This window comes from Microtus pennsylvanicus, chromosome 7, assembly GCF_037038515.1.
Source record: "Microtus pennsylvanicus isolate mMicPen1 chromosome 7, mMicPen1.hap1, whole genome shotgun sequence".
In the NCBI taxonomy this organism is placed as follows: Eukaryota; Metazoa; Chordata; class Mammalia; order Rodentia; family Cricetidae; genus Microtus; species Microtus pennsylvanicus.
Genome location: NC_134585.1, coordinates 47,485,180 through 47,508,295, shown reverse-complemented (window position 1 = coordinate 47,508,295; position 23,116 = coordinate 47,485,180).

Here is a 23,116-nt window from a genome sequence, read left to right as displayed (position 1 = left end):
ATAATGGACTGAACCTCTGAAACTGTAAGCAAGCCACACCAATTAAATGTTTTCCTTTGCAAGAGTTGCTGTGGTCATGGTGTCTCTTCACAGCAATAGAAACCCTAAGTAAGATAGGAACCTTGAGAACTGTAGGAAACCCAGAGTCTTTGTAAGTTGCTTGGGGGTGGGGGCGGGCATGGAGAATATTGAGAGGTGGATGAAGCCAGTTTGTTATTGTGGTCCTCAGATCTTTTGTACTACTTGTAGACCAATATGGCTCTTTTAATTTAAAAATCTCAGCTTCATAAATTTCATGTCTGAGGCCTATTTGGTTTATCTATTTATTTATTGGAAGTCAGATAAAAATCCCTTCCTTGTTAGTGGAAGAGTGTGCTGCTATGTTACACCCCCACCTCCTCTGCCACTTGCTGTCTGGCCATGAAAGAGTAAGCAGCCAACTGGCCAGGGAGGTGCTGCCTTGGTGTGCTCTTACTGAACCTTGTCCTTGGCACACAGAGTGAAGTGAAGCGGCATTAAATGGACCGATGATCTGAGCTCGCCTGATAAGCCACCAGGAAATAATTTTTGGCCACAGCGTTTAAAGGAAAAGAGGGGAAAAGATGACTCTTCAAGAGACCTTCCATAAAGAGAAAATACTCAGAAAAATGTAGTTACATGAGGGAGAAGGTGATTTATTTGCCAACTCGTTTTTCTCTCACCCTTATCATAGCAAGATAGATGGATGAGAAGCCTTTATAAGAAATGTCTTTAAGCCAGGCTGTGGTGGCACACACCTTTAATCCCAGAGGAAGGCAGAGGCAGGTGGATCTTTGTGAGTTAGAGGTCAGCCTGGTCTACAAGAGCTAGTTCCAGGACAGGCACCAGAGAAACCCTGTCTCAAAATACAAAAGAAAGAAAGAGAAAGAGAGAGAGAAAGAAAAAAAGTACGTCTTTAAAGTGGAAATTCTAAGACCGCAGAGAAGTCAGTATTTGAAAGGACCCGCGGCTCAGGATCATCACAGAGACAAGCAGCTGCGGAGAAGTGTGGCGAGCAGCAAGGTGGAAAGGCAGAGTTGATCAGGCCAAGGGCAGCCTCATTTCACTCACCAGACCATCTAGAGGGCACCTCACAGGTCTACACAGCATTCTGCCCTGCCGACGCACCCCAAGCTCTGCCTAAGGCCGTGACTTTGTCTGCACTTGGTCATTTTCCTTCTATGAATTTCTTAACAGTGTTAAACACAATGTAAATGCTGTTTTCATCGTGTACTGGGGAGGTAATCAAAACAAAAATGGTCACCTTCTGCACACATGCTGTTCCCTCCCCCACTCTTCTTTTCTCTCCTGTTGCCCTTCTCCCACTGTATCCCGCATGTGATGGTTAGGCTAAGTATCAGCTTGGCAGTGTCTGCAGTCAGCCAGGGGACAGGCCTCTGGACATGCCTGTGAAGAATGGTCAACTGTGTTGAGAAGACACAACCTCCACGTAGGCGACTCATGTGCCGGGGTCCCAGACGGAATGAAAAGGAGAAAGTGAGCTAGCACAAGTGCTCATCACTCTCTTGCTCCTAACTACAAATAACGTGCGACCAGCTGTCTTAAGGCCTGCCTCTGTGGCTCCCTTGCCATGATGGACTGGACCCTGAAACTGAGGGTTTAGTGGCTTTTGCTGCAGTATTTTCAGCCAGCAGCAAGACACGTGACTGAAGCACCCAACATTTCTCCTTTCCCCTATCATATCTTATATGTTCTGATATCCTCTTTCTCGAAGCCTCTTTTTCCCCCCTGTATCATGACTTCCCTCAACACTTACTCCCATGTAAATATATATATTTAGACTTTAGAACCCATGATCCACATATGAGAGACAGCATGCAGTATTTCTGAGCCTAAGATTGCTCACTTGATGTAATGTTTTGTTTAAATTAGGAAGGAAATATGGGATAACTAATGAAATGGAAAATGGGTTAAACCTGTTAAAGCCACAGTAGTAAAAGAACATTCAGGAGAGCTTACTAGCTTTTTGAGAAAAAGACTAGGAGAGGACTTTTACATGCTAGAAACCTTGAATTATCTTTTGCGCTTTGAGTGCTGAAATCTCGTGTTATAAAGAAGACAGAGAGACTCTGAACTCTTGTGTAACTGTCTAAGGCACCACGCCACCCTCTAGGGAAGTGGTGGAATCAGGAACGACCTGAGTTAACGGGTGTGAACACACCACACTACTGTTCTGCCTTTCCTCCCACCCTCAAGTTCCTCATGCTCACATTAGCAGGTGCTGTCCTCTGAGCATGCGCTGGCAAGCAGCACCTTCATTTGTAGCTTGGGAAGTTAGTGCAGAATTGCCGCATTCTGCAATGGTCCCACGAGGGGACTGCTGGTTTCACTCAGCTCTCTGAACCAGTTATCATTTCTTAAAATATGTTGAATCTGTATAATTGAGTCTTTTGAACTTTTTTAGTGATATAAAAGCTAGTTTCAAATTTCAGAGGCAAAATTAACTTTTTCTTCTTTCTAAATAAACCACTGTGGCAGAAATATGCCAGACTCAGCCAATATGCCATTATTATTATCCTTTGGTCTAGGAGAGGGACATAGACATTTTACCCAGTGTTCCTTATAGCAGCATATTGCATGTTCTAGAGATGGGGATGATTTGACTGAATGTTGTTTCAGGAGCTAATGGGGACAGGAACAAAGTGACTCAGTCCAGCCAGTAGGATTCAGGAGGCGGGTTTGTAATCACACAAAATGAGAGCTTTAGCCCTCAGCATCAGGGCTTTCTAACAGGCAAATAGGAGTGATGGCATTTCATGGAGCTACTTTCACTATGGGAAAGTGGTGCCTGTTCTCAAGTAACTTTCTCAACGTGTTCAGTAATGACACCCAAAACAAGCACTTAGATCCAGACAACAATTTAGAGTCATAGTGCAACAATGCCCCTCTCATACAGTTGCCACTACTTGTGTAAGGTCTAAAGATGGGACCCAATTTAGGGTAAAGTCTGCTCATGGACGAAGTTGCCTCAAAAGGTAAATTTTGGACAATGAAAGAACTGTATCCATCCTTAGAGTTAAATTTACATGATAAGCTTTTGGAAATCTTGCTCATTAGACATGATAAGACTGTTACTTGTTTTTGTTTACTTAGGCCTCTTGACGAATCAGGGTCTTGGACGTTATTTATTAATATTATTTAAAAAATTCTCTCCCTCCTTTCTCTTTCTCCATATGTGCACAGGAGAGCAAGTGCCCATGGAAGCTTGAAGTGTTGAACTTCCCAGGAGTTAGAGTTACAGGTGTGGGTGCTAGGAACGCTTCCTCTGAGAGAGCAGGGCGCGCTCCTAAGCACTAAACCGTCTCTTCAAGCCTGCATCTGGGCCAGTGTGTGTTCTTTTAGCTATAGTCTTTATATATGTTACCCACGTTACAATTTAGTTTGTTTCATCTTTTCCATAGAACATTCTTGCATGGCTCTTCTTTTCTTTAAACTTTAGTTCCTGGGCAAGAAATGCAGCTTTCTGTTCCATGTTCCTGCCTTTCAGCTTTCTGCCCGTCCATTGGATGTGATTAGTTCCTTTCTTGTGCTGGAAAAAGTGGCTGCTGTAATTCAGAAGCTTTGTCTACACTGCTGTCAACCTCTGATTTATTTTTATTGGACTTTGAGTCGTTCCCAGAGATTGTTAATAGCTCCAGGCTCTTTCTTGGATTTCACACTTTGTTGGAGTGTATCTTCAATTACTTCCTTGAAAAAGGTATGCAGGAGGTAAACTTTCTGTGCACTTTTGTATAAACGACATCTTTATTTTCTCACAACATTTGATTGATGCTTCGAAGAAATGTAGAATAAGTGTAAAAATTTTTCCTAAAACACAGAAAAGCTCCTTTTTTCGGGTCTTCTAGACTATGAAATCTCTTTTATTTTTTTCCTACAAAGTTTCCCCAATGCCATTCATCTCTAAGTCAGTCTCTCTCTCTCTCTTTCTCTCTCTCTCTCTCTCCCTCTATTAAGCCAAATAATAATTTTTCTTCATGACTAGGAGTTTCATTTCTTAAAGCTTTTTTTTGTCATTATTTAGTTTTGTTAAGGAATTGAGGGCAAAGAAGCCTACATGTTCTACTTACCCTGAAACAAAAATTATTAGAAACAAATGAAGAAACCAATAAACTAAAATTCTTTGTAAATGCAAATACCTATGAAGGTAGAAGCATTCCACATTTGAGAGAATAATAATAAATTGGAGCAGTGCAGAAACAAATAAGCAAGGCTTCAGATATATCTCTGAATATGTGCAATAAATAGAAGTTTCTATAGAACTGAGAAGATGGCAGTTGTGGTGGCTAACGTCTTATCCTAGTGATTTGAGAACACATGCATATGCTTTATTATTATTAATTATTATTATTTATTGGTTTTTTTTGGGACAGGGTTTGGTTGTATAACAGCTCTAGCTATCGTGGAATTCACTTTGCAGGTCAGGCTGTCCTAAAATTCACAGTGATCTACCTGCTTTTCCTTCAGAATGCTGGGATTAAAGGTTTGTGCTACTACTTCATGGCTATGCATTTATATTATCATACATATATTAGTTATTCTTCTGTTGTTGTGATAGACATTGTGACCAAGACTGCTTACAGAAGAGTTTATTTTGGCTTATGGTTTCAGTAAGACAAGAGTTTGTTATGATAGGGAGGCGTGGCAACACATGACAAACATTGTGGCAGGAACAGGAAACAGAGAGGCCCTTGTCTTCAAATGCAAGTTCAAAGCAGAGAGACCACACTGGAAGTGGATCAAGGTATTGAACTCTCAAATCCTGCCTTTGAAAAAGCACTTTCTCTACCAAGGCCACACCTTCTTAATCTCTCCAAACAGTGTCTTCAGTTGGAGACTGAGTTTTCAGATATTAGAGCCCGTGGGCATCAGTTTTCATAGAAACCATTACAATCCATCCATACATCCATATTTCTAAGTTTGAACCTCAATATTTTCCTCTTCTGACCCATTCTTCTATTTCTAAATCTCAAAACAGGATGCTTAGGTCTTTGGATAACATAATTTGGAGAGTTGCCTCTTATGGACAAAGTTGAGGTTTATGGGTTGACCAGTCTTTCTAACGCATTTTACTATTAGAAACAGCTAATTTTTTTTTTGCCCTAAAGGACTTGCATTTATTTTTTTTCTTATTTTTTCTCTCTCCAAAATATACCAGGAAAAATAAAGACCTTCAAAAATTGATTTTGTTCTGCAGTCATTGAAGCTGGTCATATAACCATTTGAAACCAGAGTTCACTTAAATATAACCTCCACACAGTTCAGTTTCTTTCTTTGTTGAAGGGATATTTTGTCTGTGAGAACATACAGATGTGGGATCTGGGCTCTACACATGGAGATTCACACAAGTAAACCTAGGTCATGATGGGAAAAAGACCGATTTATCAGAAGAACTTACTACTCATTTAGGGTTTTTGACTTTGTCCCACTATCTGAAAAGTTAATATTTTGATTAAGAGAATTGATTATCTAATTTAAATTACTTGAGATATCTAAAATTCCTTCCTCTGATCTACCTTTGATGTGCTAGGATTAAAGATTAGATCTGGTGAAGGGGTAGTCATTGGGTAAAGGGACTTAGGCATGCATGGACACGTTTGGGATGTATAAGACTCAAGCAGAAGGTGTAAGGTACCATGGCACTTTTTCCAGGATGTGCACCACGACAGAAGTAATTTTACTTTCAGTTGCTGTAGAATGGTTCTGTCCCTGTAACAGGTTTCTGTATGCGTCTAACTCTGTGGTGAGAGAGCAACCTACAAATTTCCCTCACAGTTTACCCCTTCATATCTGAGGGCCCATGGCCCCAATTCCCAGGATATCTCAGTCTCTTATGCCAACACAGTCCAGTCTCTTATTTCCATGGGGGATTTCTCTGCATAGCTTCCTCATAGCTGAAGCCATATTCTACCAAGTGATTGACTCACTGATCTGTGCATTCCAATTTCCCTGTGCAAAAGATAATAGGAAAAGGAAACGCCTCAGGGCAAGAAGGAAAGAGGTCCTTTCGGATCTCTTCTGAAAAATATGAGGCAATGTTTATCTTTTAGGTCAGCTTAAGGTAGACGCTATCTTAAGAGCACTTCTGTAGATTTTTTTTAATTAAAATTATAGATGAAGTCTTTTGTATGTATTTAGATGGTTGTAAACAGAGTGTGTTTGGGGTTCAAAATACATAATATAATCTTATAAAATAGAAAAATTTGGAACCAGATCCTTGTAATAAGTGATTAATGAAATGATTGAATTGTATATTTTATCTGTAGGCTGATGTTATTTTCTATTAGATTAATAATTTGCATCCTATTCCTAGAAGATGAGAACATTCACATTTGAATTTTTGTAAAATAATTTGGAGTCTTTGCATATGCTGAGATAAGTTTAGATAATAAGACTGAAACTGGTATTTGCTGGATGTGTTTGAATATGGTAGTTGACATGCCTTAGCGTATTTCCTCATTTTATTCTACATCACATGCAAAGTGAAAGAAAGACAACTTTAAATACTTTGCTATGTAATAGTTAAAGGAGCTGACTTATTGTTGTAATTTGCCCTGTCACTGAGCTTCTAAGTGGATAAACTGAACTCCAACCCAGATTTCAAGGATACTAAACCAGCATCCTTCTTACCATCCCAAGATGCTTCAGCAAGTGAGACAGAAACGTAAAGGCACAGAACCATCCATCACTGGTCACTCGTTAGTCACCAGGCCGGAAACTGCCCTTATTGAAGCCATGGGAAAACACTGTTTCTGGAAGTTATATATTGTAATATGGTTGCACAACACAAGACAACATGAGATTTTATTAAGGGTTTGCCAACCTTTGTAGTTCACTGATGGCGTCAACAGTAGAGCATAAAGGGGCTTTGGAGGCTTTTAACTCAGTCTTTTCCTTTATAAAAAGAGTAAGCAAATTGATAGATGGAGAGAAGCTGAGGAGACACGCCAAATTTACATAACTTGTGTGGTAACTTTTATCACAAATCAAGGCCCCTAGGAGATGACACAGTTGAAATCTGATTTCGAGATGGAGAAAGGGAAAGACAAATTTAGTGTTCCGGGTGGTTCTAGCAGGAAGTGCTATGGCAAATAGCATGTTGGGAAATGGTCACTCTCTTAAGGGCAGTGGCATGATAGAATCCCGATGGTAGGTAAATGCCTGCCACAGAGAGGTGGACATCTGCAGGTTTTTCAACAGCCAGTCTTGGCACCTAGAGAATAAGTTACAGGAAATGCCTGTGAAGCGACTTGCTACTGTTGCTCTTTCTTGAAACCTTCCCCTAGTCACTCTTATCTATGCTTCAGCTGGACTCCATGAAAGACTCAACATCAAAGAGACAACACTCATTGGGCAAAGTTGACACACAATTCATTGGCCAGAACTCCAAAGAAGCTGGCATCGATAAGAGTTTTGAAAAGCAAGGTGAAATGTAGAGTGTCATTCATTTCAAAGGACGCACAAAAAAACCCGGCCTTGTGGTTGCTGTCCTAGAGGTATTTGAGAGCTCGAGGCAGGAAAACTTCAAGTCCAGGCACTTAGAGAGCTCCAGCATGAGTTCAACTCCAGTGTGAGCAGTTTACTCTCCTGCCGGCCTTGCTTTCAATTCCCAGCACCAGACAAAGAAAAAAAAAAATAGAAGAATGGAATTTGATAGTTTTGTGCTTATTAAAGTTTTAGATATTAAGAAATTTTAATGACATAGAACTCTAAACAGTACACGATATGGAATTGCAAACCCTATCAAATGTTGGGCATGTTTCTATCATCATCTTCACCGTCATTTGAAAGTCCCTCCTGGTGTGCACATTTACTTTCATTCATGACATTTACGTAGAGAATCTTTTTACGTAGAGAATCTTATGCTGGTGAAACACCATACTAGCCCCCCCCCCCAAGGATGATGAAGATCAAAATACTGACATCTAGTACAAGAGATAGAATATACGCTATTGTAACAAATAGAAAGGATCTGTGGAACTAGACTAGGGGTTGTCTATCTTTTGGGTGAAAATGACACCTGAGCTGAGTCTAGCACTTATGTCAGGGAGGGGTACAGATGAGGATGCTGGCAGTGTATACAATAACAGGGCAAAAAGAGAAGCATGGCACCTCTAAGAGATCGCAGAGATCAGCTTCATAGAGTTCTGATGAGCCTTCACTAGACACCCACAACAACAGCTTCCACCCTACCCTTCTGCATCTGATAGACGAAGCTCTGAGGAAAAAGACAAGTTTTGCATATGTGATAACATTTTGGCTGGAGGGGATCAGGTTGTAGCACTAATTTAAATGTACGAAAGAATATTTTTACCTCAAACTTTGAAGGAAAAAAAAAGAGCAATCCTAGTCCCCAAGAAAAGGCCATGCTACCTTGCCTGCCTCAGCCTAGGACACAACACCAGCAGCGAGCTTGGCAGCACTTCTGACGAGTCCTGTGTGGTCATCTCTTCAGGCTAGAAGTGGAATGGTAATTGCATAATGATGCCCGAGAAAAATCAAAGACCAAAGGAGCAATTACTGTTTGGTAGGAGCAAGTATACAAGCAAACCCATCTTGAGTAATTGTTGAAAGGATGCCCTGAGGCCTTGGGGAAAAGTTTTTTGGCTACAGATTCAGGGAGAAAACCCTAATCAAGTGAGTGTACCCCAAAAGAACCGATAACCTACCTGTGGTCATGCCTATATATGCAACTGTGATTAGCTGGTCAGGGAAAAATATGGGCGATCAGGAAGAAGAAAAACCTGATATTCTTGAGTGAATTAGCAGAACTGGTCTCACACAGTTAGATGGAGTCATATGAGAGACAAGGAAAGACCTTTTCTATTCTCCGTCAGATGCTTATCTTGGAAAATTATCCCATCCTACTTTGACTTCAGCTTCCATTTAGCTAGAAAGATAGTCTACAAGGTTATGTTAAAGTCACCAGACTACACAGTTCCCAGGAGAGCATTGCCATTCTTTGGAATATTTGTACATATACATGTATTTTATTTTATATCTTCATATAGTTAAGTTCCTCATAGAGGCGAACTGATTGGTGGATGCTTGCAGGTAGGAATAGCTCCTGGTTTTTGCCTTTCACAGACTAATAATTCAGTGTGGTAATGTCCTGAAATAGGTGTGTTATAGTGTAATATGCATTCAGGTGATGGTCAAGTAAGGGAGAGGAAGGTCTATAAGGTACTTCATGGCTACTTTGAGCAGGAGGTTGAATTTGTACCTGTGAAATAACTAGAGGGCATTTGGGCACTGACTCTAAATGCAAATGGGATTCACAGTGTGGGCTGGGCAGTCAGGGCAAGCACACTGGGGAAGGAGGGACTTGGCGGAACCTTGGAAGAGTGCTAAGATTTGAGTGGGCAGGGAGAAAAGACAAGGGAAGGCCAGCTTGAGGAAAGGCGTATAATAATTAATAGAAAAAATTCATAGCTTTTCTCAGAAGCACTGAGAGTTTCAGCTGTCCTCAGCCAAATGTTAACCCAGATGGTGTATCCAAATTCCATAATTAGCGCTTCATCCAGTCACCGCAGGTGCTTCGGTACAAGTCTCAGCTTCTTTATGTGTGGGGCCACAGCAAAAGAACAAAAAACCTGCAGGTGGGGAAAGGAGGCGAGCAAGAGGGGGTGAAACACAAGGCGGCTTTCCAAAAACGACTGTGTTTGCTTATATGTTCTGAAGCTTCTTGAAGGATTTGTCTCTGTGTGGTCACAAGACATCTTTTATCAGGGAGCCGCAGAGTGAACAAGCCAGCAGATGCATGCATATGAGAGCCCCGTGCCTAACCCCAAGCCCTTCCTTGTTTCCGCTGCTGAATAATACTTATGCAAAACGGGGCGAGTGACCAATCAGCTGAGACTAGTCATCATCTCAACTAAACAAAGTAATTCTTGCATGGATGATGGAAATGACTAAAGGAAGTGTAATTAGCATAGCTCTGAGTAGCAAGGTTGGAGCTGCTGTGGGTGACTCCTAGCTCCCGGTTTCTTAGAGCGATTTCATCCAGAAGTACACAGATGGCTTTGCACGCAAGGGTTTTAGTAAACTGTAAAGTGGGCACAGTTTATCATTTTTTTTGTCTGATCCTTTTCCTTTATGTCCTTTCTCAACACCTGTGAGGGCATCTTCAGTTGGCATTGTCCGTTCCACCCTTGGGATTCTGTGTTTCAACATCTCCCAAGCTATGAAGTAAGATGAGGCACTGGATCTCAGTCTTCTGGGTTTCAGATAATGACTTTTCCAGATGTGTGGATTTAGGTTGTTTTTTTTTCTGATCTGCAGGTTTTTTCAAGCCACAGCAATAAAGATGTGGCTTTGATGGGGAGGGAGGGGAAGAGGACTTGGATCTTGCTAAGCTTTAGGTTTTTCTGTGTTTCAGCCTTTGTCACATAGTTGCACATGACTGAGATAAATAGTCAAATCCAAGGAGCTAGAAATCCTTCATAAGTAAGTAAGGGAGTTGCTTCAACAAGTTACATTAATTTAAATAGTGCCCCCATAAATATCACAAGCTGAGTTATCATTGGATTAGAATACTGATAATCTAGTAATCTTCAAGTCCACAGATCTCTAGCTGTTCAGAATTTTGTTCTTTGTAAAATACTATATAAGAGGGGCTAGAGAGTTGTCTTAAATGGTAAAGTGGTTGTCATGTATGCACATGCATGAAGACCCAAGTTCAGATCTCTAGCACCCACATAAAAAAACAGATATGGTAGTGTATGCCTGTAATCTTAGGCTGTGGGGGCAGAGACAGGAGTGTTCTGGAGCATACTGGACAGTCACTCTGGTGCAATTGGTGAACTCTTTGCTCAGTAAGAGATTGTCTCAAAAATTAAGGTTAGAGTAGGCAGGTGTCTGTGAGTTTGAGACCAGCTTTGATGGAGGAAGGTCATTGGTTAAATAAAAAGAAGCTGCTTGGCTCTCATTGGTTAGGAGATAGGTGGGAGGAGTAAACAGAACAAAACGCTGGGAGGAAGAGGAAGTGAAGTCAGACTCCACAGCTCTGCTCTCCGGAGCAGACACCTCAGAGAGAGAGACGCCATGCTACCTTCTCCAGGGAAGACGCACGCTATGAAGCTCCGACCCAGGATGGACTTAGGCTAGAATCTTCCCGGTAAGCGCACCTAGGGGCGCTACACAGATGATTAGAAATGGGCTAAATTAATATGTGAGAATTAGCCTAGAAGAGGCTAGATAGGAATGGGCCAAAGCAGTGTTTAAAAGAATACAGTTTCCGTGTAATTATTTCGGGTAAAGCTAGCCGTGCGGGCGGGGTGCTGGGGACGCAGCCCTGCCGTCGCCCCTATTACAACACAGCTTAATCTATATTGTGAGTTCCAGGCTAACCAGGGCTACATAGTGAGACTGTTTAAAAAATAAAAAAGTCAATAATAAAAGAAGAGTATGCCTAACATTGACCTCTGGCCTCAGCACACACTCCCACACATGTGTGGGTATCTTTCTGACACAAACATGTATACACCACAAATATACAACCAAAATTCTATATAGTGAGTTCATATGTACATTAAAAGGATAAGCTATGGAGAGTAACAGAAACAAAGAGTTCAAATCTTGCTTTTCTGCTTACCATGAACATATGTGTGAACTTTTGGTATGTGACTGGCATCCCTGTGTCTTTTTAAAGTTAGAATATCTTTATTAACATGTGATGTGGGAAGGTCATTTGTCAATCTGTTTTGAGTTGATTTCATTGGTTAGTAAAGAAACTTCCTTGGCCCTTGATAGGACAGAAAATTAGGTAGGCGGAGTAAACAGAACAGAATGCTGGGAGGAAAAGAGGCAATCGCCATGCCTCTCCTCTCTGAGCCAGACACGGTGAAGCTCCAGTCCAAGATGGATGTACATTAGAATCTTCCTGGTAAGCCACCACCTCGTGGTCCTACACAGATTATTAGATATGGGTTAAAGCAAGATATGAGAGTTAGCCAAGAAGAGGCTGGAACTAATGGGCCAGGCAGTGTTTAAATAAATATAATTTGTGTGTTGTTATTTTGGGTCATAAGCTAGCCAGGCAGCTGGGAGCCGGGTGGCAGGAACGCAGCCTGCAGATCCCTCTACAAACACATGCTAAACACACATGCTAATGGTATTCAGTGTAATAATCCTATACATGTATGTACAGAGAGTATTAATTATATATAGCCATTTTTCTTGCATCTTCCCTCCTCTATACTCTTCCTAATTCTCAGTAATCATTATTCTACTTATAGATTATTTTGATTTCCCCCCAGCATATGAGAGATGGGATGTGGTATATTTCTTCCTGTCTTCACCTATTTTATTTAATGTGATGTGTCTTAGTTCCACTGATCTTGCAGCAAATGCTAGGATTTTGTTGTTTGTTTGTTTGTTTGTTTTAAGAGAGGGTTTCTCTGTGTAGTCCTGGCTGCCCTGGAACTCACTTTGTAGAGCAGGGTATTCTTGAACTCAGGGGTCCACTTCCAAGTTCTGGAATTCAAAGCACATAACACCACACCTAGTTTCACTTTTCTTTATGACTAAATGATACTCTAAAGTGAGTGTGTGTGTGTGTGTGTGTGTAGAGCTTCTAATATAGATGGGGAAACTCTGCTTGTGTTTTTCTCAGTTGTGTCACAGTGGGCCTGTTTAGAAGTAAATATTCAAAAAAAAACACTTCAGAAACTGGAGAGAGAGCTTAACAGTTAAAAACACACTGCTTTTCAGAGGAGTGCAGTTTGGTTCCCAACATCCATGTCTCATGGCTGACAACCACCTACAAGTCCAGATCCAGTGGGATATGGAACCTCTTGTCGCTGGAGGTATCTGCATGCACACTCTCATGAACACACTTGCACACACACACACACACTTAAAATTAATAAAAATAAATCTTGAAAAAATTAATTTTAGTTGCTTTGTCAGAAATGGGCTAGAGACACTCCAGCTTCAGGGACAGAAGCCAGCACAGCTTGTAACCGGCAATAAAATATCAGTGTTTGAGATAAAGTGGTAGTTTGGGAGAGGAGAAAAAGGGATGGATTTAAGATCTGGGAGGACTGGTAGAGTTAAAACACATAGGATTCTATGACCAGTTAAGGTCAGAGAGAGAGAGAGAGAGAGAGTTAGCTTTTGTCAACTTGATGCAAACTAGAGTCATCTGGGAAGAGAAAACATCAGGTGAGGCTTTGTCTCCATCAGATCAGCCTGTGAGCAAACCGGTGGGGTTGCTTCTTCAGTTCCCATCCCAAACTCCCTACAGTGAATTGTTGTAACATGTAATGTAAACGAAACACTGTTGTTCACACCTTGCTTTTATTCGTGGTTTTCATAACAACATTTGAAACCTAACTAAGACAGAGGGAAGGCCAGCAAGCAGCATTCCTCAGTGGGCGCCTGTGTCATTTCCTTCTGCCAGGTTTCTCCTCTGAGTTCCTGTTTTGGTTTCTCTCAGGGTTGACTAAGACCTGAAAGCCAAGTAACCTCTCTCTTTCTTTCTTTTTTTTTTTAACGATTTATTTATTTATTATGCATACAATGTTCTGTTAACATATATACACCAGAAGAGGGCACCAGATCTCATTATAGATGGTTGTGAGCCACCATGTGGTCGCTGGGAATTGAACTCAGGACCTCTGGAAGAGCAGCTAGTGCTCTTAACCTCTGAGCCATCTCTCCAGCCCCCACCTCTCTCTTTCTTAAAGTTGCTTCTGGTTAGTGTTCTATCACAGCAACTGACAGGCAAACTCTGGCAGAGAAGAAAGGATTAAAGATAATTTCCAGGTTCAAGACCTGCACAAATGAGAAGATAGTTATGCCAAACTCTGAAAAAGGACCTCAAAGGAGGTGCTAAGTGTGGGAAGAGAGGACAAATGTTGAAGTTTTTATTTCATATATTAGCTAGATATGTAAATATCATCCAGAGATTTTATAAGATATGGAACCAGGAAGGGGGCTCTCTGAGAAGAACGGGCTTGTAGGACATGGGAGGAAGGAACTGTAATAGAAGTGCATGAAATGTCACAGTGAAACCCATTCCTTAGTACTGTGAACATTTGCTAATAAAGCAGTAATGACTAATGCACACAAGAGCTTACCACGAGCCAACTCCTTTCACAGTGCTCTCAGTATCTGTAACCAGCATTTCTCAAGAGCAGCTATTTACATTCGGGGCCAGGTGGGCCCTGTAGCTTTGCAGGGTCTATTTGTGGGCCCTGCTCACTCAGTTATTAAGATGGCTGGCATCCATCTGCTGACATAGCCAAGGGAGTCAGTCACATCGCCGTGGTTGAAAACTCACGTCGTTCCCAAGACAGGCCCTGAAGTGCAGACTACTGTTGTTCTCACCTCTGAAGGAGGAAACAGAGGTGCTGTATGTAATCAGGTACATGAGAAAGAAACAGACACAGTCAACACAACAGAAAAAGTGGTAGAACTGGGAATGTTCTGTTTCTAGAAACCCTTTCTACTCACTGATGTGCCACTGAGGAGCCAAACAAGGGCTTGCAAAAGAGATTCAGACACAGCCCCAGATAGGCCAGATAACAAGGAGGGCCAAAAGAGGAATGAAGGAGAAATAGAAGAGATCTCCTGGGTAAACTGGGGATGGGGTGGGGGAGTGGGGCATGGGAACTTGGGGGAGCAGTTTGGGTAGGCTGGCTGAAGGAGATGGGTTGGGACCAGGAGAAAGGGGAGTCATATTTATGGGGAGCCCATTTCAAGGTTTGGGAGAAACCTGGTGCCAGGGAAAGCTCCAGGAACCCACAAGGAATACTCCAGCTAAGACTCCTAGCAATACCGGAGAGGGTACCTGAACTGGCCATCTATTATAACACTGTAATTAGATTGGTGAGTACCCTAAGAGTCATCAGAGAGCCTTTATTCAGTAACTGAAGGAAACAGATGCAGAGATCCACAGTCAAGCACTGGGCCAAGCTCAGGGAGTCCTGTTGAAAAGAGAGAGAAAAGATTATAGGAGCAGTTGCGGGTGGGGTAGGAGGGGTGGTCAAGGTCAAACCAGGGAACCCATACGGACAGCTGACCTGAGCTCATTGGAACTCACCAACTCTGGACCAACAACTAGGGAGCTTGCATGGGCCTTCTGCATGTGTAGGACAGTGTATAGCTCGGTCAGTTTGTGGGACTCCTGGCAGTGAGATCAGGATGTGTCCCTGGTGCTTGGCTGGCTTCTGGGAACCCAATCCCCAAGGTGGGTTGCCTTGCCGAACCTTGATGCAGGGCGAGGAGCTTGGTCTTGTCTCAACTTGATGTGTCATTCTGTGCTAACTCCCATGGGAAGACTGTCTCTTTATGAATGGAGATGGAGGAGGAGTCGATGGGGGTGGGGTGGTAGAAGGGAAGAGGGAAGAGAGGAGGGAGGGGAAGCTGTGTTTAGTATAAAGAAATGAAAAAAACATAATAGTTTTTTTTAATAAAAGAAAAAGATGCAGAAACTGCAGGAAAGAGTCAAAGTCAGGAGTCATGTGGGAAGCTGGCAGAGGAAGAAAAGGCCTCTTTATAGAATCTAGGTAACATCCTTTAGGCAGAGCTGAAAATCTGAAGGTCAGCAACTGTGACTGTAGCACCAGAGAAAACCCCAGAGTGATTTGCACAGGGACTTGGAATAGAGAAGTGAGTGTGACTATGTGAAGGCCAGAGACCAATGTCCAGTATCTTCCCACATAGCTGTTACCACCAGCACCACCACCCTCCACCCCAGAAGCAGCCCCAGCTGCTGCATCACCACCACCAGCAGCAGCATTAGTTAGGATTTCTACTGCTGTGAAGAGACACCACAATCATGGCAACCCTTGAAAAGGAGAGCATTTAGTTGAAGCTGACTTATAAGTTCAGAGGTTTAGTCCACATGATGATAACAGAAAGCAAGTTGGCACACAGGCAGACATGGTGCTGGAGAAGGAACTGAGAGTTCTACATCTGGATCTGCAGGCAACAGAAAGAGAGAGTCATATTGGACCTGGCTTGAGCATCTAAAACCTCAAAGCCCACCCCTAGTGACACATTTTCTCCCATTAAGGTCATACCTATTCCAACAAGGCCACACCTTCCAACAGTGCTACTCACTATGAGCCTATGGGGACCATTTTCATTCAAACCGGCACAATCATCATCATCATCATCATCATCATCATCATCATCATCACCACCACCACCACCTGCAGCAGCAGCATGAGACAGGGTTGTTCACTGAACCTCAAAATCATGAATTAGCCATACCGGATGGGCTAGTGAAGCCCTGGGAATCCCATCTGTGCCTTTTAGGGCTGGAGTTACAGGTCTGTGCTTCCAGGTCTGGCTTTTTACGTGGTTGCTAATGGTTGAACTGTGGTTCTTACGGTTATGCAGCTAGTTCTTAATTCATGGAGTAATCTCCCTAGCCCCAAGGACATAGCTATTATAAGGGCAAAGAAATAGTGGAAGGGGAAGGTTGAAACACAGTTCTTAGACGTAGAACAAGGGCATGCCAGTGAAGGGTGGCTTTCTTTCCTTAGTTTCAACGTGGCGTTAGAAATGAAAAGTAGATAGAAAAGCCTGAGAAAGGGGCTGTAGAGCCTAGAATGGAAGTACTCACTTAAGGCGTTCATCCTGAAGCCCGTCCACGAGGCTGCTGAGACTCAGGCTAACAGCATGCTCAGGCCAGCTATCACCTGCCTTGTCCTAAACGGAAGCACTTCTTCAGCAGAATGTCAAGTGGGTGGCAGGCGTTACCCCTGTGTTTGATAAGTAAATCCTCCCATTTCCTCCCTCTTCAGAAGTGTGGTTTGTGATGGTCCTGTGTATGCAGAGAAAGGGAGCCTGTTTGTCTTAATCTCATTGATGCCTCAATGTTTTCATTTCTCTGGCTTCTGCCATGTCAAGGATTGCAGGGTACTTTGTTCTGGAACTTGACAGGGAATAACCTGTCCGGCCTACTTTTCTGTGCTCAGCAGAAATCAAACTGCCTGGAACAGTAGCTGTCCAAGGCAAAAAAGTCTTTTTTGGAAGTGGCTCCCAAATACAGCTGATTGTGTGAATGACCTGAGGGGAAATTTTTAAAAGAGAGGTTCTTGGCTTTCACCTTGAGAAATCGAACTTAGTAGGTCTTGTGCTCCAGGCATGCATGCATGAAGACGTGATAATGAAAATGAAAATCATTATTTCATAGCTACTATATGCTAATAGAGAGTAATTGATCCATCTAAATGTTGCTGTAAATATCCAGTTTGCATATATATGATTTTCCATTAGATAATTAATACTAGCCATTGCAGGACAATAAAAAACTGACATAATTATTAAAGCACATTTAGTCACTGTAAAAATAAAATACCCTGGATGCCTCTGAAAATATCTGATAGCAACCCCATCAGACTTTCTGAAATCAGTGTGGTGAATATTGATCTCTAGGCTGAATCACTCTGCCTGCATTGTTGATGGCCCGATATGTTTCTTTTTTATGTAAATGATAATTAATTACATCCATTTATAAAATGGCACTCATCCACGGATGCTGTACCTCTTTGGGATTTTTGCTATTGCAGTGGATTAGAATAGTTTCTAGAAGTATTCAATTACTTAAATCTCAGACACACACACACACACACACACACACACACGTAGCCTAATTATGATAAACTTTTCATGAGGCATGCTTTGGCCAATAGGAGTATGTAAATGAATTAGAGTCCTAGAAGGCATGTGTTTTAAGTTTTGTTCTTTTAGGAGCTTTCAAACTTCTATACTAATAGTAATAGTCAACCTGGGTCCTGTTCTGGGTATCTTCTACTCCCCTCCATTTGCCTACTAAGTAAGACACATGGAGGAGCAAGGTTTTCCTGCATTCTGAACATAAACATAGCATTAAAAGAAACTTCAGACCTGTCATTAGACAATAAGTAATTGTGTTCATCACTGATCTTGGCATTGGTTCGTGAAATAAACAAGTAATAGCTAGTGCATTTATCCAAGGCAGGAACCTTCCTGTAAATCTAGGAATTTATGTGGCTCATTTAATGAGGTTATTTTAATAAGTGATGTCAGTCTTGCTCTTCTCCTCACACAGACTAAGGATACATAGTTATAAAACTGGAAGATAAATTAGAAGCCATTGGGCTTACGACTTTGAATTTTTACATAAGGAACTCATGTTCAGGTGCACCCTAGCTCTTAAAACTGGTTTATTCTGGAAAGAGGGGCAAGGCCCTGATGGGAGACTATAATGATCAGATGACTAGAATATGTGTGGAAGCCAGCTCATTTTATTAATTTCTTTGAAATATGCAGAAAGTAAGCACTGCATTTTGAAGTCTCCTTTGAGAGGAATTGCTCATGCATCTACTGGCTGCGGTCACTCCAAGGCCTGGGCTTACCGTGCGCTGAGGTTCTGATTACACCACTCTCATGTTTGATCTCGGCTAATCAGCATGACATCCTTATCGAGCAGTGAAAGTTGTTCTTATACTCACTAGGCCTCTGAATTTCTTTTGAGCATTGCCAGTTTAAAAGTTGACCTTATTAATAGTATTCTTTAGATGTTAAATATACTAACTTCATGTGTGTGTGTGTGTGTGTGTGTGTGAGAGAGAGAGAGAGAGAGAGAGAGAGAGAGGAGAGAGAGAGAGAGAGAGAGAGAGAGAGAGAGAGAGAGAGAGAGAGAGAGAGAGAGAGAGAGAGAGATATATGAAAAGAATGTTACAAAGTCTCATCAGTGTATTTGTTCTTTCTGGGAATTACTAATTTTCATGTATTTAAGTCTTTTAACCCTTCAACCATATAGGTTTTTTCTTTTATATCTTTTTTTTAAAAAAAAACCTTTTCTACTCGATGATCCAATAAATATTAATGTACTTAAAAACGTTAGAATAGTTTCATAAAAAATGAAAACTAAAGCACAAAAAGTTCCTGTAATTCATGTACTCAGTTTACTATTTTCGGCATTTTACATTAGTATGAGACATTTGTCATAACTAATGAGCCAGAATTGATGGTTTCTACTTGAAAATAATAATTCATTTAGCTTAATTGCATGTGTATGAGTTTTTTTTTTTTTACTGCACACATATGTGGGTGTACTGTGTGTGCCTGGTGACACCAGAGGTCAGGAAAGAACATTGGGCTCCTTATAATTGGAGTTACAGACAGTCATGAGCTGTGGTGTTGGGAATCCAATGTATCTCTTCTGAAAGAGCAGTAAGTGTTCTTAACTTCTGAGTCATCTCTCCAGCCCACTGATATGTTTTTACTAATTACAGACTCTATTTAAATTTCCCTGTTTCTCCTAGTACCATGTCTGTTCCTGGATCCCACTCAGAACACTTCTCTACACTTGGCCATGCATCTCTGTAGCTCTCATAAGTGATACAGTTTCTCATGTTCTTTCTTTGTCTTTTGTTTTCAACAATTTCTTTGTCTTAATCACCTGGATGGTTTTGAGGTCTGCTCATCAGGTAGTTTGCAGCATATCTGTCAGGTAGAACAGCCCTCACCCTAATCCTAACTCTCACCCTAATTCTAACCCAAACTTTAACCCTCACCCCAACCCTAACCCCAACCCTAACCATAAGGGGGTGGGGGGGCATTAAGAAAAGAGGCGACATTCATTTTCACTGACTCTTAAGGGTAGACATTATCAGCATGGATTGCCACAGTTGATACTGGCTTTGATTTGGTAAATCAGTGTGTCACGCCTCACACCTTACTATTGCTCCCTTCTTCTCCCGTCCATAAGAAGGAAGTCACTAGGTACAGCTACAGCTGAGTCATGAGCAATCAATCCCTACTTTCCTTGGAGGGGGAAATAACGTACTTAAATTATTTGGGATGCTTCTCCCTGGGAGTTTTATCCTTTTCTTTTCCATTTATTTGTACTTTCCAAGTGTTTATTTACAGCTATGGAGATTTGTGGATATTTTTCTGCTTTGGGATATAATCCAGTGCAGCGTTATTTATTCTTTTGCTCTAATTGTCCCAGTTAGGGGCAGTAAGTGGTGTTTTAGTTGGTTTCTATGTTCTTGTGATGGTTGCCAATCCTTTGTTTTTTTAAGCCTTTCTTTACTTTCTGACAGTACCAAGGACTCTGGCTTCATTGTGTCTCCCCACAACCATCCAGTTGGGCACTTCTCCAAGAATTGCTCCTTTTTCTTGTAGGATGGCGTTAGCAAAAATGAATGCAGGCTGTGCTTACTGATTCATAGAAATCACCGCCTCTATACCACCCAGCTGGCAGAGTAAGGGAGTATCTGTAAAATCCATTTTACATTTAATACTTAGTCAATTCTAAATTTATCTTGGCATGTAAAGGACCTAACTTAGTGACTGTCATTCAAAGGACAAACTTTATTGATTTGAAATATTTTTAAAGAGCTGTATTTAAAAATTAAGCTGATTTGTGTTGGGGGAAGTTGGAAGGATGAAATGTATATATACATATATACATATGTAATATATTATAAAATTCTCAACAATAAAGAAAAACTAACAAAACAATACTTTAATGTAAACAATGTTTCTTTGTTTTTAGAGGTTAGATGGTTACTTAATTTCTTTACATTGACTCTTTTGAGACGGTTTCTCACTATGTAGACCTGGCTGGCTTAGTATATCTATGTAGCCCATTAAAGACAAGCCATGGTATTCCACACAGTGCAATAGAATGCTACATTGTTATAAGGAAAAAAAAAGAAAGCCTTGTGTCCATATGGGAAGAAAGGCAGCTATCCAGGATTTATTGCTAGTAGAAAAATAAGACACTGATGAGAGTACCATAGAGGATATTTTTGTCCTTGCTTTTAGATATAAGAAGTCTACTCAAGAATCTAATGTAAATATTAACTGAAGCAAGCAAAAGAGACAAAATATGATCCATAAACAGAGCTTCTCTAGACAATGCATGCTTGACCATAACAATGTTAAATACTCCACATGGATGTAATATGTGGTTAAAAGTATGTGCAATTACAGAAGAATAAAAAACACAAAAATAAATTGCATAGAAAAAAATCAAAATATCATTGGTTTTTGAAAAGTTGTTTGCCAAAGAGTTCTTGAATTTGGGGTTTTCTATTTTCATTATTTTGATTGGCTTTGGTGTTTTCTTTGTTTCCTTTATTGGTTTTGCTTCCACTCTTTTAGACGGTTTGTTGTGTGGTCTACTATCCTTAGTTATGTTCTCTGAAAAATCTCTTCACAAAAATGTCCAGAGATGATTGAGTTCTTAAAATATATTTACAATGCAAAGAAGAACATCTTTCATAATTGTCTTTGCTTCCCAGTTTCTGCTGCCCTTTGGCAGACTTTCAGCTACAGTGTTCAGCTGACTTCAGATTTGTCAGGTGACCAACCCTCTCCTCCTCTCCAAGCTTAGCTCTCACATACAAGCCCAGAAGATAATGGGAAACTCACTTGGAAAATATTTACCTACAGTTCTTTCTTTGTAGTCTATAAACTCACATTTCAATGTTTTTCACTTGTGTCTTCACTTGTAGAAGAAATATATTGAATCTTATTTTTAATTTATTAAATTTTTAAAAAATATATCAATCGAAGTTCCCACCTCCTTCCCTCCTCCCATTCTCCCCACACACAACTTCCCACCCCACTCCCATCTAATCCTAAGAGAGGGTAAGGCACATTGCCTTGTGGAAGGTTCAAGGTCCTCCGTACTATATCTAGGCTGAGAGGGGTATACATCAAAAGAGAATAGTATCCCCAAAAGCCAGTACATGCAGTAGTGATAATTCCTGGTGCCACTGCCAGTGTCCCCTCAGTCTGCCCCAGCCATACAACTGTCAACCATATTCAGAGGAACTAGTTTGGTCCTATGCTTGTTCCTTCCCAGTTTGGTTGCAGTTGATGAGCTCCCATTAGCTCAGGCAACTGTTTCAGTGGGTGAACCCATCATGATCTTTACCTCCTTGCTCATATTCTCATTCCTTCCACTCTTCAACTGGACTTTGGGAACTCAGTTCAGTGCTCTGATGTGGGTCCCTGCCTCTGCCTCCATCAGTTGCTGGATAAAGGCTCTATAGTAATATTTAAGATAATTATCAGTCTGACTACAAGACAAGTCAAAATTGGGCTCCCTCTCCTCTATTGCCAAGGTTCATAGATGAGGTCATCTTTTTGGATTTCTGGGGATTTCTCTAGAGCCAGGTTTTTGCTAACCCTATAACGGCTCCCTCAATCAAAGTATCTCTTTCCTTGCTCTCATCTCTGTTCTTCCTCCATCTAGACCATCTATTTCTTTCAAGTTCTTCACTCCTCTCTCCTCACCCTCTCCCCTCCTCTTCTTCTCCTACCTTCCCCTTTCTCCCTACCCCATGCTCATAACCCTGCCAGTCAATCCTGTCTGTTTCTAATTTCCAGGTGGGTCTATATATATTTTTCTTTGGGTTCACCTTATTACTTAGCTTCTCTAGAATCATGAACTATAGGCGCAGTGTCATTTGTTTATAGCTAGTATCCACTCATGAGTAAGTACATACCATATTCATCTTTTGGGGTCTAGGTTACCACACTCAGGATAGTGTTTTCTAATTTTAATTTTGCATGCAAAATTCAAGACGTCATTGTTTTTTGTACCGCTGAGTAGTACTCTAATGTGTAAATGTACCACATTATGCATTCTTCAGTTGAGGGGCATCTAGTTTGTTTCCAGGTTATGGCTATTATAAATAATGTTGCTATAAGCATAGTTGAATAAATGCTTTTGTAGTATGATTGAGCATCTTTTGGGTATATTCCCAAAAGTGGTATTGCTGGATCCTGAGGTAATATAATTCCCAATTTTCTAGAAACCATCACACTGATTTCCAAAGTGGTTGTACAAGTTTGCATTCCCACCAGCAATGGATGAGTGTTCCCCTTACTCCACATCCTCTCCAGCATAAGCTATCATTAGTGTTTCTGATCTTAGCCATTCTGACAGGTATAAGATGCTATCTCAGAGTTGTTTTGATTTGCATTTCCATGATAGCTAAGGATGTTGAACATTTCTTTAGTATCTTTTGGCCATTTGAGATTCTTCTGCTTAGAATTCTCTGTCTAGTTCAGTACCCCATTTTTAAATTGGGTTTTTTAGAATTTTAATGTCTAATTT